Source organism: Cajanus cajan, chromosome 5, assembly GCF_000230855.2.
Source record: "Cajanus cajan strain Asha chromosome 5, NIPB_CcT2T_4, whole genome shotgun sequence".
NCBI lineage: Eukaryota > Viridiplantae > Streptophyta > Magnoliopsida > Fabales > Fabaceae > Cajanus > Cajanus cajan.
Genome location: NC_138521.1, coordinates 10,546,623 through 10,559,962, shown reverse-complemented (window position 1 = coordinate 10,559,962; position 13,340 = coordinate 10,546,623).

Genomic DNA, 13,340 nt, shown 5'->3' with positions numbered 1-13,340 from the left:
AAACAAAATAAAATTCTTACAATATTTTCTGCAAATTTTTACCATGAAAATTTTTTTCTATAATTATTAAAATTGTAGCAAAATTTGTAAGAAATATCTATAAATTATTTTTCGCAAATAAATTTGTAAAAAATTTATGTGAATATTTTTTTTTCAGGAAAACTCGTAAAAAAATTTACAAATAATTTTTTACAAGAAAATTCGCAGGAAAATAACACTTTTCTAGTAGTGTGTGAGAAAAGGAACAAGCAGAATCTCCTTTTTCCTTCATACCTTATACTTTTATAGAAAAAAATGATAGTTCTGAGCCTAATGCTAATGAATAAAGATACAAATGGAAGAAGAATCATAGTACTTGAAAGAATGAACAAAGCTTAAGGAAATGAATTTTTGCTTTTCAAGTTCCAGCAACAGAGACATGAAAAAGAGAGAATAAAAATGTCAAAGGAGTATGAAACATGTATGAGTAAACAAATTACTCTTAATATATTTATAAGTTTAAGAAAAACACTCAACAAAGTGATCATTGATGGTGAGTGGTATCATCATGAAAGGTTGTAGAATTGAAAAGACACATTCTAGAGATCTAATGGCTAGAAGATGAATGACTTTCATAAATGAAAGGATGAAATTAAAAGACATCCCCAAAACTATTACACGTCTTGAAAATTGAAGCATTCTTGTTTTCATATTAAAATAAAATAAATATGTGACATGTAAACCGTGTATTTGGCAATGAATTTTATTTGATAATAACAATTAACAACCTCTTTCACTCTCTTATTATTCAAAGCTCCAGAGACTTATGCATTAACCAAGCCGATGACATTAGCTGGCTATATTAATCAAGCTAATGAAATAAAACTCAAATATAGTTCTTTTCTATTACATTGGTTATGTGAACCCTTAACTTAGTGAATTATCTTTGTTCATAATTGCGATGGTTATAAAATTAATGAACGAACAAATATAATTATTGAAGATATTTAAGGTATTATATAAAACGATGAATCAAAAGAAATATATAAATTAATTTGATCGTCAGAATCTTTTTTATAAGTACTTCCATACATTCCAGACAAGATCAAGAACTATTTAATTCAACATCAGAAGATGATCAAAAGAAGATCTTATAAAATTGATACTCAAATCTAAGAACTTTTTAATAAGAATAAATTAGATTAATTGATGTGACATTATTTTAATTTAACTAATACTTTTAAATTTGAATTAAATACATAATTATGTTAATATTAAATATTTTCTATCTTAAAAAAATAGGTAATTTTTTTTAATTTAAAGTTTATTAAAATAAAAAAAATAGTATCATAGAGACATAGTAAGTTTTTAGCCTACAAATCATGGGTTCAATTTATCCCTTTTTTCCATTAGAACGGCCAAATTAACTTGTCAAGCTAAGCTTAAGTAATAAAACAAAATAAATTAATTTGAGCGTATATATATATATATATATATATATATATATATACTCTTGTTTCCTTATTAGGTCATAGAAGTCCATTTATGTAATAGTTTATTTCTTTTACTTAAGGTTCGTTATTTTATTACTTTTTCCTAATATTATGTATATGTAAATTATTATTGTACCGGGAGGACCCTATCGGTCACGTTGACCAACACGTGCCGTTCCGTCAGACACCCATGCAAACTGGACCATACCCAAGGCTGACGTTAGCATCGGCCCAGCTGAAGGCCGATGCAAATAGCATGATGCATCCCCGCATCCTACGTATCGGCTCGGCCAAATGCCGATCCGATAAGATTACCAAGTAAACGTTTACCGGCCCGGTCAACGGTCGAAGACATGCAACCTCCCAAGCATTAGCCTGTCGGCTCGGCAATGTGCCGATAGGTTAAACGGGTTATAGTACAAATCATAGTTAACAAGGACAAGTGTCTAATTAAGACATGATTAGCTGATTAGCATCGTATTACCTAATTTGGTAAAGATTAGAATAGGCCCACCACGTTCAGGCCCATGTCAGGTATTATAAATAGGTCACACGCAACGAGGTACGTCACTGTTCATTAATTATCCTAGAATATCGTGTTTGTCCTGGCTTGAGCGTCGGAGTGCATTTTGCAGGTACCTCCCCCCTCTGAAGAATCCGTTTGAAGTATCCGTTCGGCCCTTCTTACCAAGAAGACTACGAGTGTACCCTTGAGCAGGTACAATTATCAATATTATATTAAAAATATTTATTGTATTTAAAAATAGATACATAAATAGAAGAGATGAGTGTGCAATTCATTTTTTTTAATCTATATCGTTTAATTTTTTTTTTAATTTTACTTTTGGTTCTTCAATCTATTTTTAAAATTCAATTTCATCCTACTATTTTTAAATGATTCAATTTTGTCCCCTAATTTTTTAAACATGTTTAATGCTATCTTTTTGTCTAAATTGATACCAATAACGTTAATAAAATTAGACAATAGAACAACATTGAACATCATTTAAAAATTAGAGGACAAAATTGAATCATTTAAAATATTGGGGGAAAATTGAATATTTTATAAATAGAGGGGCTAAATTAACAAAGATTTATATAATAATCTTTTGTCTAGATAAATTTGAAGTTTCTTTTATCTATTTAATAATTTATTTTATTATATAACTCCTTCATTTCTTGATATATTTTTTTTAATTCTAAGTACTCAATTTGTTGATATTCATGATTTTGTTTAAGTAAGTAAAAGAAAATTTAAATTTATCTAAATAAAAAAAAATATTAAATAAAAGTTTTACTCAATTTGGTCCTGCTATTTTTAAAATATTAAATTTGATATCACTATTTTTAAAATATTTAATTTGGTCATCTAATTTTTTAAAAATATTCTGTGTTGTTTTCTTATCTCATTTTATTAGTGTTGTTAGTGTCAACATAGATGGAATGACAATATTTAACATATTTTAAAAATTAAAGCATCAAATTGAAGCATTTTAATATAATAAAATTAAATGAAAGCTTAAAAATAAATTAAAGAACTAAATATGTGTAACACCCAATTTTTTTATTATTATTTTAATGACATTTTCGTAATTTTAATAAAGTTATAGGGGTACTTTGGGTTCCGGAACGGGCCGTTCCAAGCCCGTTCCAAATGTTGAAAATGTGAGGTTTTGTTGTCCCAGAACGAGCCTGGAACGGACCGTTCTGGTATAGAGAACGGGCCGTTCCGGAGGGAGAACGGGGCGTTCTGCTGAGATTGAGAACGGGCCGTTTGAGAACGCCCCGTTCTGGTTTCAGAACGGGCCGTTCTGCTTTTTGGGAACGGGTCGTTCCGATTTTGGAACGGGCCGTTCCAGCTGAAAAATTTTCCCATGTTTGAAGGATCCGGAACGGGCCATTCCGGGTGCGTCAAATTGCCTATAAATAGGAGGGAGGGGTGAAAATTTTATACTGAAGTGAGAAGTGAAATCTTAGAGAGAGAAAGAGGAAGAGAGAGAGAGAGAGAGAGAGAGAAAGGAGGAGGGAATCCAGAGGAGGAGGCTTTGCCCAAGTTTCAACTCCGCTTATCCAGGTAAGGGGGGGAGTGAGAACCTCGCTCAGGGGTGTGGGGATAATTGTTGGATAGTTGTTTGTCGGATTGGCCCCCAATCCCTTGCCGTTGTTCTGTTTAATTTTCTATTTACTCTACTTTGTTCTTTGTTGAAGGTGCCGTTGTTCTGTTTGATTTTCTATTTACTCTATTTTGTTCTTTGTTGAAGGTGCCGTTGTTATGTTTGATTTTCTATTTACTCTACTTTGTTTTTGTTGAAGGTGTCGTTGTTCTGTCCAATTTTCTATTTATTCTACTTTGTTCTTTGTGGAAAGTAATACATGAATATGAAGTTAATGATATAAATAAATAAGTTTTAATATTAACAAGAATGCTCTCTGTGAATACCTGTGCGGACCTTATGAGGAGTATTGATGACATGACCTTGTGAAATATGGACAAAAGATATGAGACCTAAGAATGGACTATTGAGACAAGTTATGATTATGAGAATATGAAGAATAATGACATGATGTATTAAATGAAATTCTGTAATGAGTTAAATGTTAAGTCCATGAGATTATGAATATATGACATGCATCATATGCATATATTACTCCAGGTGTGCCGCTGAGGCCGCATACCAACGATGCTAACAAGGTGTACCTTAGGGTCACCGACAGTTGATGATATGCTAACCAGGTGTACCTTAGGGTCACCGACAGTTGATGATATGCTAACCAGGTGTACCTTAGGGTCACCGACAGTTGATGATATGCTAACAAGGTGTACCTTAGGGTCACCGACAGTTGATGATATGCTAACCAGGTGTACCTTAGGGTCACCGACAGTTGATGATATGCTAACCAGGTGTACCTTAGGGTCACCGACAGTTGTAACCAGGTGTGCCTTAGGGTCACCAGTGATGAATTGTGAAACTTCCTTATGGCGCCACATGCATGCATTTATGAGTCGAGTCCATGATATCACTGCATGATAAATGAATGTATATGTGATATTAATGATGTATGTGTATTTGTTGTGTGTGTGTGTGGGTGCTATCTAACTTTTATTTCTGCACATGAAACTGAGTGAGATGTTTCTCACTCCCTTGTTGTTTTTGTATATGTTTTAAATTGTGTTGCAGATGATCAGCATCATGGGGATGTTGGTGATGAGGCTTAAGGCTTCAGTGGGGCATGCTCTGATAAGATGTGACATCGGGCATAGCTAGGCTTGTTTTTTTGGAATGTTATTGTTTTAAAAGCTTTAATTTTCTCTTCTTATGTAATTTTGAACGTTCTTGAGAAAAGACCAAAATGTACATCTTTGTTATATTTTTATTATATGATTTGGGAGTATAAATTAATCCCTAACCAGGAGGTACTGCCACCTTTACTGGAGTTAATTTATATTTCCTTTATTATTATTTGTATATATATGATTTCTTGTTTTTCACTAAATTGTATTGAAAATCTTAACTTCTTTTCTTTTATAATTTCTACACTGGAGTTATGATTTATGAGTTACGAATGTGAATCTTCTACCTTGTGATATTTGAAATATTTGTCAACTATGAAAGATTTTATTTACCCAAAAAGAAGAAAAGAAATATTTTATTGTTACATTTGTTGTATATTAATAATGGGGTAGAGGGTGTCACAATATGTGATGTAATTTTTTTTTTTTATCTTTTCTGCTGACAATTTTATGAGAGAATCCATACATCTTGCATTCTCCCAAACAGTTGGTGTACAAGACTGCCAAATTAGTAAGAATGTGTTGAGTGCTAAAATCTATCTTTACATTATTGCGGCATCGTTATCATGGTCCTACATCCTAATTTAAAGGAGTGCTTCGAATTCTAAGCATCATATATATTTCTCAAAAGAAATGCTCTTCGAAAAGTTGTAAACTTACAATTCTTGACATGTTTGTTTTATTATGCTAACGAACCTATCTAACATTTTGCCACAGTAATGTCCAGTTGAAAGCCTACTTTAATAAGTAGCCAAATATAGGTACTTTTTTATTATTATTTTTTAATTTATTTGGAACTTGTAAATACTTTTTAAAGCATGACGAACCATTTTATTTGATACATCCCACGTGATAGGTTGACTCATTTAAGATTGACCGAACAAGCTTGGTTAATTTATTTTAAAAGTATGTTTGATATATACTAAGATATAATACAAAGACAATAACACAAAACAAATATTTATATTATAGAAAAACTTTTTATTTCGTAAATTAGTTAGTGAATAATAAATAACATAAATAAAATAATATTAAATTTACTATAGTGTCGATTATAATATTAGTTGTTCTTATCAGAATTTGCAAAATGTTCCGATGGAGGGATGATGTCCTCATCGTTTCAATATCTGTGACACTAGGGGACATTTGTCAAGGCACTTTGACACTCAAGTTAGAGGGAAGTTTAGGTTAAGAATGAGATTATGGTACAACGATACATAACATCCTGTATATAAACAACTTTAAGAGTGTCGCATGATTTTAGGAGATAACCTTGCACAATATTTGTAGATACACTCCTATTATTATGCGTGATACGGAGATATTGCTTTTGGAGTGTCACTCTTTAATGTGCCCCTGGATTCATAGGAATGTGATGCGTGGGTTATATTCCTTGACTAATGTTTGGGTGATATCGACTTGGTGGGGTTGTGTCTACAAGGAGCTCAACTCAGCTCACCCAAGCTAAGTGGTACATAAGCCCCCCCAATTTCGAGTTCCACATGGGCAAAGGAACTATTGATTTGGGTGCCTTAGCATTGGTGAAGTTTATGTAGTTTCGTGTGTAGTGCCCGTTACTGATGGTTTTCCGCTTGGACTGGTAAGTAATGATTATGGTTTTAATGATTAGATCCAAACTGCTCATTGTTTTGCCAATTTGAATGTGGGTCATTGATTAGGAGAGAAAAGAGAGATAAATGGTCACGTTGTTGTCATTTATGGGAATCCCAACCAACTATTCACTTCTTTCTTCAATTTGCTACGGGTGTGGTTTGTTCACTTGTCCTTGGTTGTTAGTGATTTCATGTAGTTATTTTACGCCTCGCTTTGCTCCCAGGTATCATCCTCCTTTCACTGGTCTTTTAGCATACTAGTTTTTTTGTCTTTTGGGTGAGTGCATGGATAGGTGGAGCTAGAGCTGTCAAAACGGGTAACCCGGCCCGTCCCACCACAGGTTGAGCATTTGGTGGGCCAACCCAACCCGGCTCATTTATTAGTGAGCTCAAAAAAATTGAACCCAGCCCGGCCCACCACGGGTTGGTGGGTTAAATGGGTTGGCTCACCTAATTTTAAAAAAAATGTAATTTTTTTTAATATACAACTAAAGCCCCAAAAACTCAAACATGTTTTAAAAATCTAAAACTCTTAATTAAGATATCCATAATTAAATGATATTTGATTATTCCTCTACAGTAGTCTCATCCAATTCTACAATCTTAATCTTCATTTCATTATACTGGGCTTATGTGAAGAAGAACGCTTATCTGATCAAGACCTTTGGGCTGCCTATGTTTTGGGCCTTTTGATTCCTCTGTCCGTAAATAATGCGTTGGGCCCTCTTACGTTAGGATCTTTAAATAGCCCTTCCAAGAAGTGTTGGCCCAGGTAGGTATGAATGCTAGTTGCAGCATCTTTCTGTTTCTGAAGTCCAGTTCATATCTCATCCTTTAGGCCTAACAAAACAATAAGGATATATTTAATATTTTTTTTAATTAAATTTAGCCCAAATAAGAGTATACATTTTTTTTTAATTACGGGTTGGTGGGTCAGCCCGGCTCACCACGGGTTCAACCCGGGTGAGCCGGGTTGTTAGTGAGCCAGGTTCAAAATTGGCCCGTACTAAAATTTTTAATTTTTTTTTCCCAACCTGGCTCGAACCCGTGGTGAGCCGGGTTGGCTCACCGGGCTGAGCCCATTTTGACAGCTCTAGGTGGAGCCATCTAAGATTGGAGTCTAATAATAGCATTTTCTTTAAGTATGCAATGAGATTGCTTGAGTTGAATACTTTTGCTAGTGCTCACAATGGGATGTTTGACATTGGTGTGGTTACCACTAATGTGGTTCAACCGGTGGCGACAAAGCCCATCTCTGTTAAGGTTGATGAGCATGCTAAGTCGTTGTTAGGGGACTTGAACAATGACAAGGTAGAGACTCGTTGGACAGGGAGGCTTATGAATGGGTTAAGAGTGAGGTGGATTGGTATGAGAGTTGGTTGGTAGTGAAAAGTCAATGGTGGCCCTAGTCGATAGTTGTGCGCTTTCCGCACCATCGCACACACATTTTTTTTGTTGTTTGTCCTTGTATCGAAGGTGATTGTGATTATTTGGGTGAGGAGATGTACTCTCATTCATTCATGTATATATACCAATGTGTTTTGCAAGACATGGGTGTTAAGCTTCCTTTTAGCACTTTGGAGTGATTTTCAAAGGAGGGCAAATGTGGCCCCTAACCAATTGCATCTAAATAGTTGAGCTTTCCGTTGAGAGTTGTAGGTGTTGTGTACATATGTGGGTATTGAGTTGACTCTAGCAAATTTCTTGTATTGGTTGGATGTTCCTTAATAGGTGGATTAAGTGGGGCTTGTTTAAGCTTTATGCATAGTCTTTCAAGCATTTCAAGGTGGAGTATGTTTGTATTAAGGCTACCGCTAGCCTCAAGAAAGGGAATCATGTGTTTCATGGTGTTGATGAGTCGATGTGGTTTCCCTAGTTTTAGAGGGAGGATCCAGTGAGGTTCAGTGGAGAGGGAGATACAAAGGCTTTCAAAGGTCGAGATCATCGAGTTTAAGGAGTTGGTTAGACTACCTTGGCCTCTAGATGTGAAAGTTGTGTTGGCACTGCCTACCACTAGTAATTTGGATTGGGCCTTAGAGGGTGAGTTTGGGTATTATTTGTTTGTTTGTGTTGTTGGTTAATTGGTTTTCGATGTCTTATTTCTATGTAGGTGTGATGGGAAGAGTAGTGGAAACAACTAAAGGCCAAGTTTGTACAGACTTGTCATAATCACCACACTAAATGAATCACTATAACTAACAGTGGAAACTAGACTTTTAGAACATACATGATTAAAGGAGACATTGTGTCATGCATATATATAGAACATGAATATAAATGTAAAACACCTATATTAGACAAGTTATAAACATGTATGCAAAAATCCCAAAATAATCTTATGTCTTAGTGTCGGTCGAGCATAACTACATAAGCTACATGAAGTAGCATAGCCACCAACAAAAGATCACACCTCTTGCTGGCAGCAACTCCTCAAGCTTAGTCCTGATCTACTCCTATACAATGTATGATTATTATAGTACAAACCACATAGAAATGAAGAGGGTAAGCTAGAGTTTGAAAACATGTAAGTATAGAAAACAATTTTATAACCTACAACATCATAGCAAAACATACATGAAAGGCAAACACTCCAAGGAAAACATGTATCTCATATACACCATATCAACCAAGACAACCATCAATGCATATGAACACACCAAAACATGCATCATATGCAAACACCTCAACTAAAGTGTCGTCACACATGCACCTGTGAAGATCTCCTAACAACATGAATAGTCTAATTAAGTGACTCCATCCTACCGAACCAACTCAATCGTTTTCACACTTAAAGCGTTAACTCAATCATAACAAAATGGGATACTAATCTTTCCTCTAGTTTCTCAAGTCTTGTCACTTGCATTAGGAAAGTTCGATTCCATCGTTAGGAATAATACAATTGGGTATATGCTTACCATGACCTTGACATGCATTACCAAGTCACATATGAAATTTGTCTACTTATCCTCAAAAAATTACATAACCTTTCCAGGTACTTGATTAAGAATTGAAGCCCTCAACCTCCTACCTTACTCAACCACTAACTAAGGACCTAGAGGAGACTCAATACATCTCAAAACCCACTCCAAGAGATGCATCTACTCAAGAAAGGTTTTCTAATTGTGGTCTACCTAAGCATCACTCCAAGATTCCCTATGTGGGATCTTCAATTTTCAAAATAGTTTTCTCTTATCAAGTCCTAAGTTAGCTAACATTCCTTAATATTACACTGCATTTTCAGCATCCACACCTCATGGATACATTATCTATATACATTACATCTAGTCAATGCATATAGAAATCAACAACATCGTACAAATATACAATATACATATGCTCACCATTATCAAATATCATACAATCATCTATATATGTCATATCCAATTAACATACATAGAACTACAACTTTCATAATTCATATAGCATACAACTGAGCTTATACATCTATTCATGTTCAACATACAACCTTTTAAAACACAACCATCATCAAGGCATGTCACACCTAAGGCAATATACCTTGTGCCTGGTGCCATCAAGGCAAGAAACTCTCTACCTCACTCACGCCTAGTGCCATCCAAATCATGCCCAACATGATTGAGGTGGAGACCCCTTGGGACCTCATGCCTTACATGGCAAAACCCACGCCCAACCTCATATTAGGTAGAGAGTCTCTGCTTGACTTACATTTGAAGTCACCTCAGTGGCACCCGGTGTCACCAAGTCAGAGACTTTTTCATACTCTCATACCTAACTTCATTCAAATCGTGCCTAGTGCCATCCCAACTCAAAACAAGTCTTTCTCTTCATGCCTAACACCACTGGTCCTACACTCAACATGATTGAGACAAAACTCTCTGGTTGGAACTATGCCCGATGCCTCAAAGGTATGCTCAGTGTGACATCAGAAATCTACGAATGTAGTTTTCGAAAAATCACTTTAATCCACCTGAAAAACAACCAGCTCAAACATGCAATGCATCCAAAACTTGGTAAACCCTCCTTCATAAGTTTTTTGGATGCAACTTAGAAACCCCTAACACAAGTTTTATGATGAAACTTGGTAAACTTGTCTCCATATGACCTTCTCTATCATTTAGGGAATAATGACCCCTTTATAGAGCTTCTATTTATTGGTCTAATATCTTTATTTTAAAAGAGGAAACAAATTTTTAAAATAAATATAATATTTTTTATTTTAAACAATATCCTAAAGACAAAAAATATATTTCTATGTCTAAATAATATATTAGAGATTTAAAATTGAAATTTTGAATTATTTTTTCAATAATAAATCTTAATAATGGGAGAGAGAAACTTGTATTAAATTTGTTTATATATATTTTTTTATCTATCATATTTATAATAATGATCAGGGTTTGAGCTTGAAATATTGTAGATATTACTTTAACTCTCACCACTATTTAATTAAAAAAAATAACAAATTTAATCTATTTAACTTGCTTAAAAAGTGCTGAACGAAAAATTATCCTTAATTAGTGCATGAACTGCTTGATAAAATAAGAAAAATGTGGGAGTAACACTCATCTTGACTTGCACTTTTTTTAAATCATTCTCTAAAAAGTAACAACCCCATTTGAAATGATAAATAATGAAATTAGGATCGATAAAAGAAATATATAAAACAAAAGAGCTCTAGAAGGCTTAAATACTTTTTATCAGTGTTTTAAAACCCGGACCGACCCGGCCGGTCGGACCGGTTGGACCGGGAACCGGTGGTCCAGCCGGTCCGAATCTGAAGTTGGATCGGTTATGCAGTCGACCCGTTTCAAACCGGATTGAACCGGTCAAATTTCCGGTTCAACCGGTGAACCGGTGGGTCAAACCGGTTCAACCACTTTTTTTTTTTTTTACATTTTTTTAAGGGACCATAAATCACAAAAATAATAATGAAAATTGAATCTCTTAATGAAAAAGCAAGGAGTCTTATTAAATATAACAATGACTACTTGTTCTAATATATTTGTTTGCAATATATACAACTTAAATAACTTTTATAGTATATTATTAATTTTAAATTATATATTTAATAATGCAATATCTATGTAAATATTACATATATTATTTTCTGATATTAATTGCAAGCATATTATATATGTACATATTATTTATATTTTTAATTTGTATTAATATACCGTTTAACATGTAATTTTTTTATGTATTTTTTTACAAAATAAAAATAAAAATAATTTTAAATAAGATAGAAAAATTGAAATTTAAAATAAGATATGAATTTATTAAAATTTATAAGTATAAAATATACTTAATATGAATACTTTTTAATAAAAATAAATAAAAATCGAGTCATGCAGTTCAACTAGTGACCCACCGGTTCAACCTTTGACCCACTGACCCAGTACCTTAACCGGTTCGATGACCGGTCCGGTTTTTAAAACTATGCTTTTTATATAAAGTGTCATTTATATTATTTAGTTATAAAGATTGGTTCAACTGTTAAACAAAAGATCCAATAAGTTTTGTACCAGAATCCGTCAAATAAAAGTATAAGATCAATTATTTTAGGTTCCAACTCTTGAATGTTAAGTATAACTGCATAAGTCAACTTCACTAAAGTGTGTTCTTTAATTTAAAAAATGAAATAACAAGTGATGGACAAAAAGAAAAGTATAAATAAAATAAAAGGAAATCTCACTAAGTGAAACAAAAGCATGGGGCTTTCATAATCCGACCATAGACAAGATGTACGTGAAAAGGTTGAATAATATTGTGCCTCACCATACACTGTCTTCATCATCTAATTAATCAAACCCCACTATAGATGGGGCCATATATTGAGCTCGTGAGTGGTGATGGGTGAAGCGGTTTTAAATTTTTATTTCTGAAACTTCAGTTTTAATATTCAACTTTTTGTGGTGTCCATTGTGTAACATGAATTCATAGCAAAGTTCTATATGTGCAACTATATAATGCTCTTTAGTTCTTTGCTTGCTACAATGATCTTATATTATCTGTAAAAGCGAATTATTGTGATTTGGTCTGAAATTTTGCTTCAACCAAATTATTATTATGATTATTGTTATTTTTTTTTTTTTCTAAACTGAAAACTCATGTGAGTTGAATTCTATAGACTCATCAGGATCAGGATAGACATTAAGATTCTAGAAGAGTTATAGAAATACTTACAGATTACTCATTAATAAAACTTTCCATATTGATAGAAATCAAACCCACATTTTAGGTTATGATTTTGTTCCTTATTATCTGAACCAACATTTTTATTAGTTTCACCAAATTATTTAATTTGTCTAAGTTTTGGTTATTTTTGGAGATCTCATAAAATTAATTTATTGTACGTAACTAGAAATGTAATTTATTATTATTATGAGTGAAAAAAGCATAAATTAGTTTTTGTGTTTGATAAATGTTAATTATTAAAAGCTGACAGTAATAATTATTTTTCTATTAACATCATTGTAAAAATAGTTAACACAAAATGTGTTTGTATCAACTAAAAGAAATTGTCTTTTATTAGTCAACTTAAAAAATATAAAAAATAGGTCACACAAATAAATTATATATGTTGTCGTAAAAAATAGGTCACAGAAATAAATTATGTTGTTGTCGTTCTCTTGCTGCTGTCATCTTCTTGTTGCCTATCTCTCAGCCACCCTACAAAACAAAAAATTGGAGGAAAAATTCAAGTTGCAGGAGACGCTGTACCCAAAGAAAAACAGTAATATATATATATATATATATATATAACGAAAGCTTTTTTTTTTAAAACTGATGTAAAATAATGCCTTTGTACCAGTAAATCAAAATCAAAATCTATTATTATACATAGGAATTAAAAAAAAAAAGTCCATCAATTAATATGGAATGAAAGTAAATGGTTTAATGTTATCTTGTATAAATAGAGATTATATTGTCCGTGAATGTTTTTTTTTTTTTTCACATTGACACTAATTATGAATTTAATTAAAA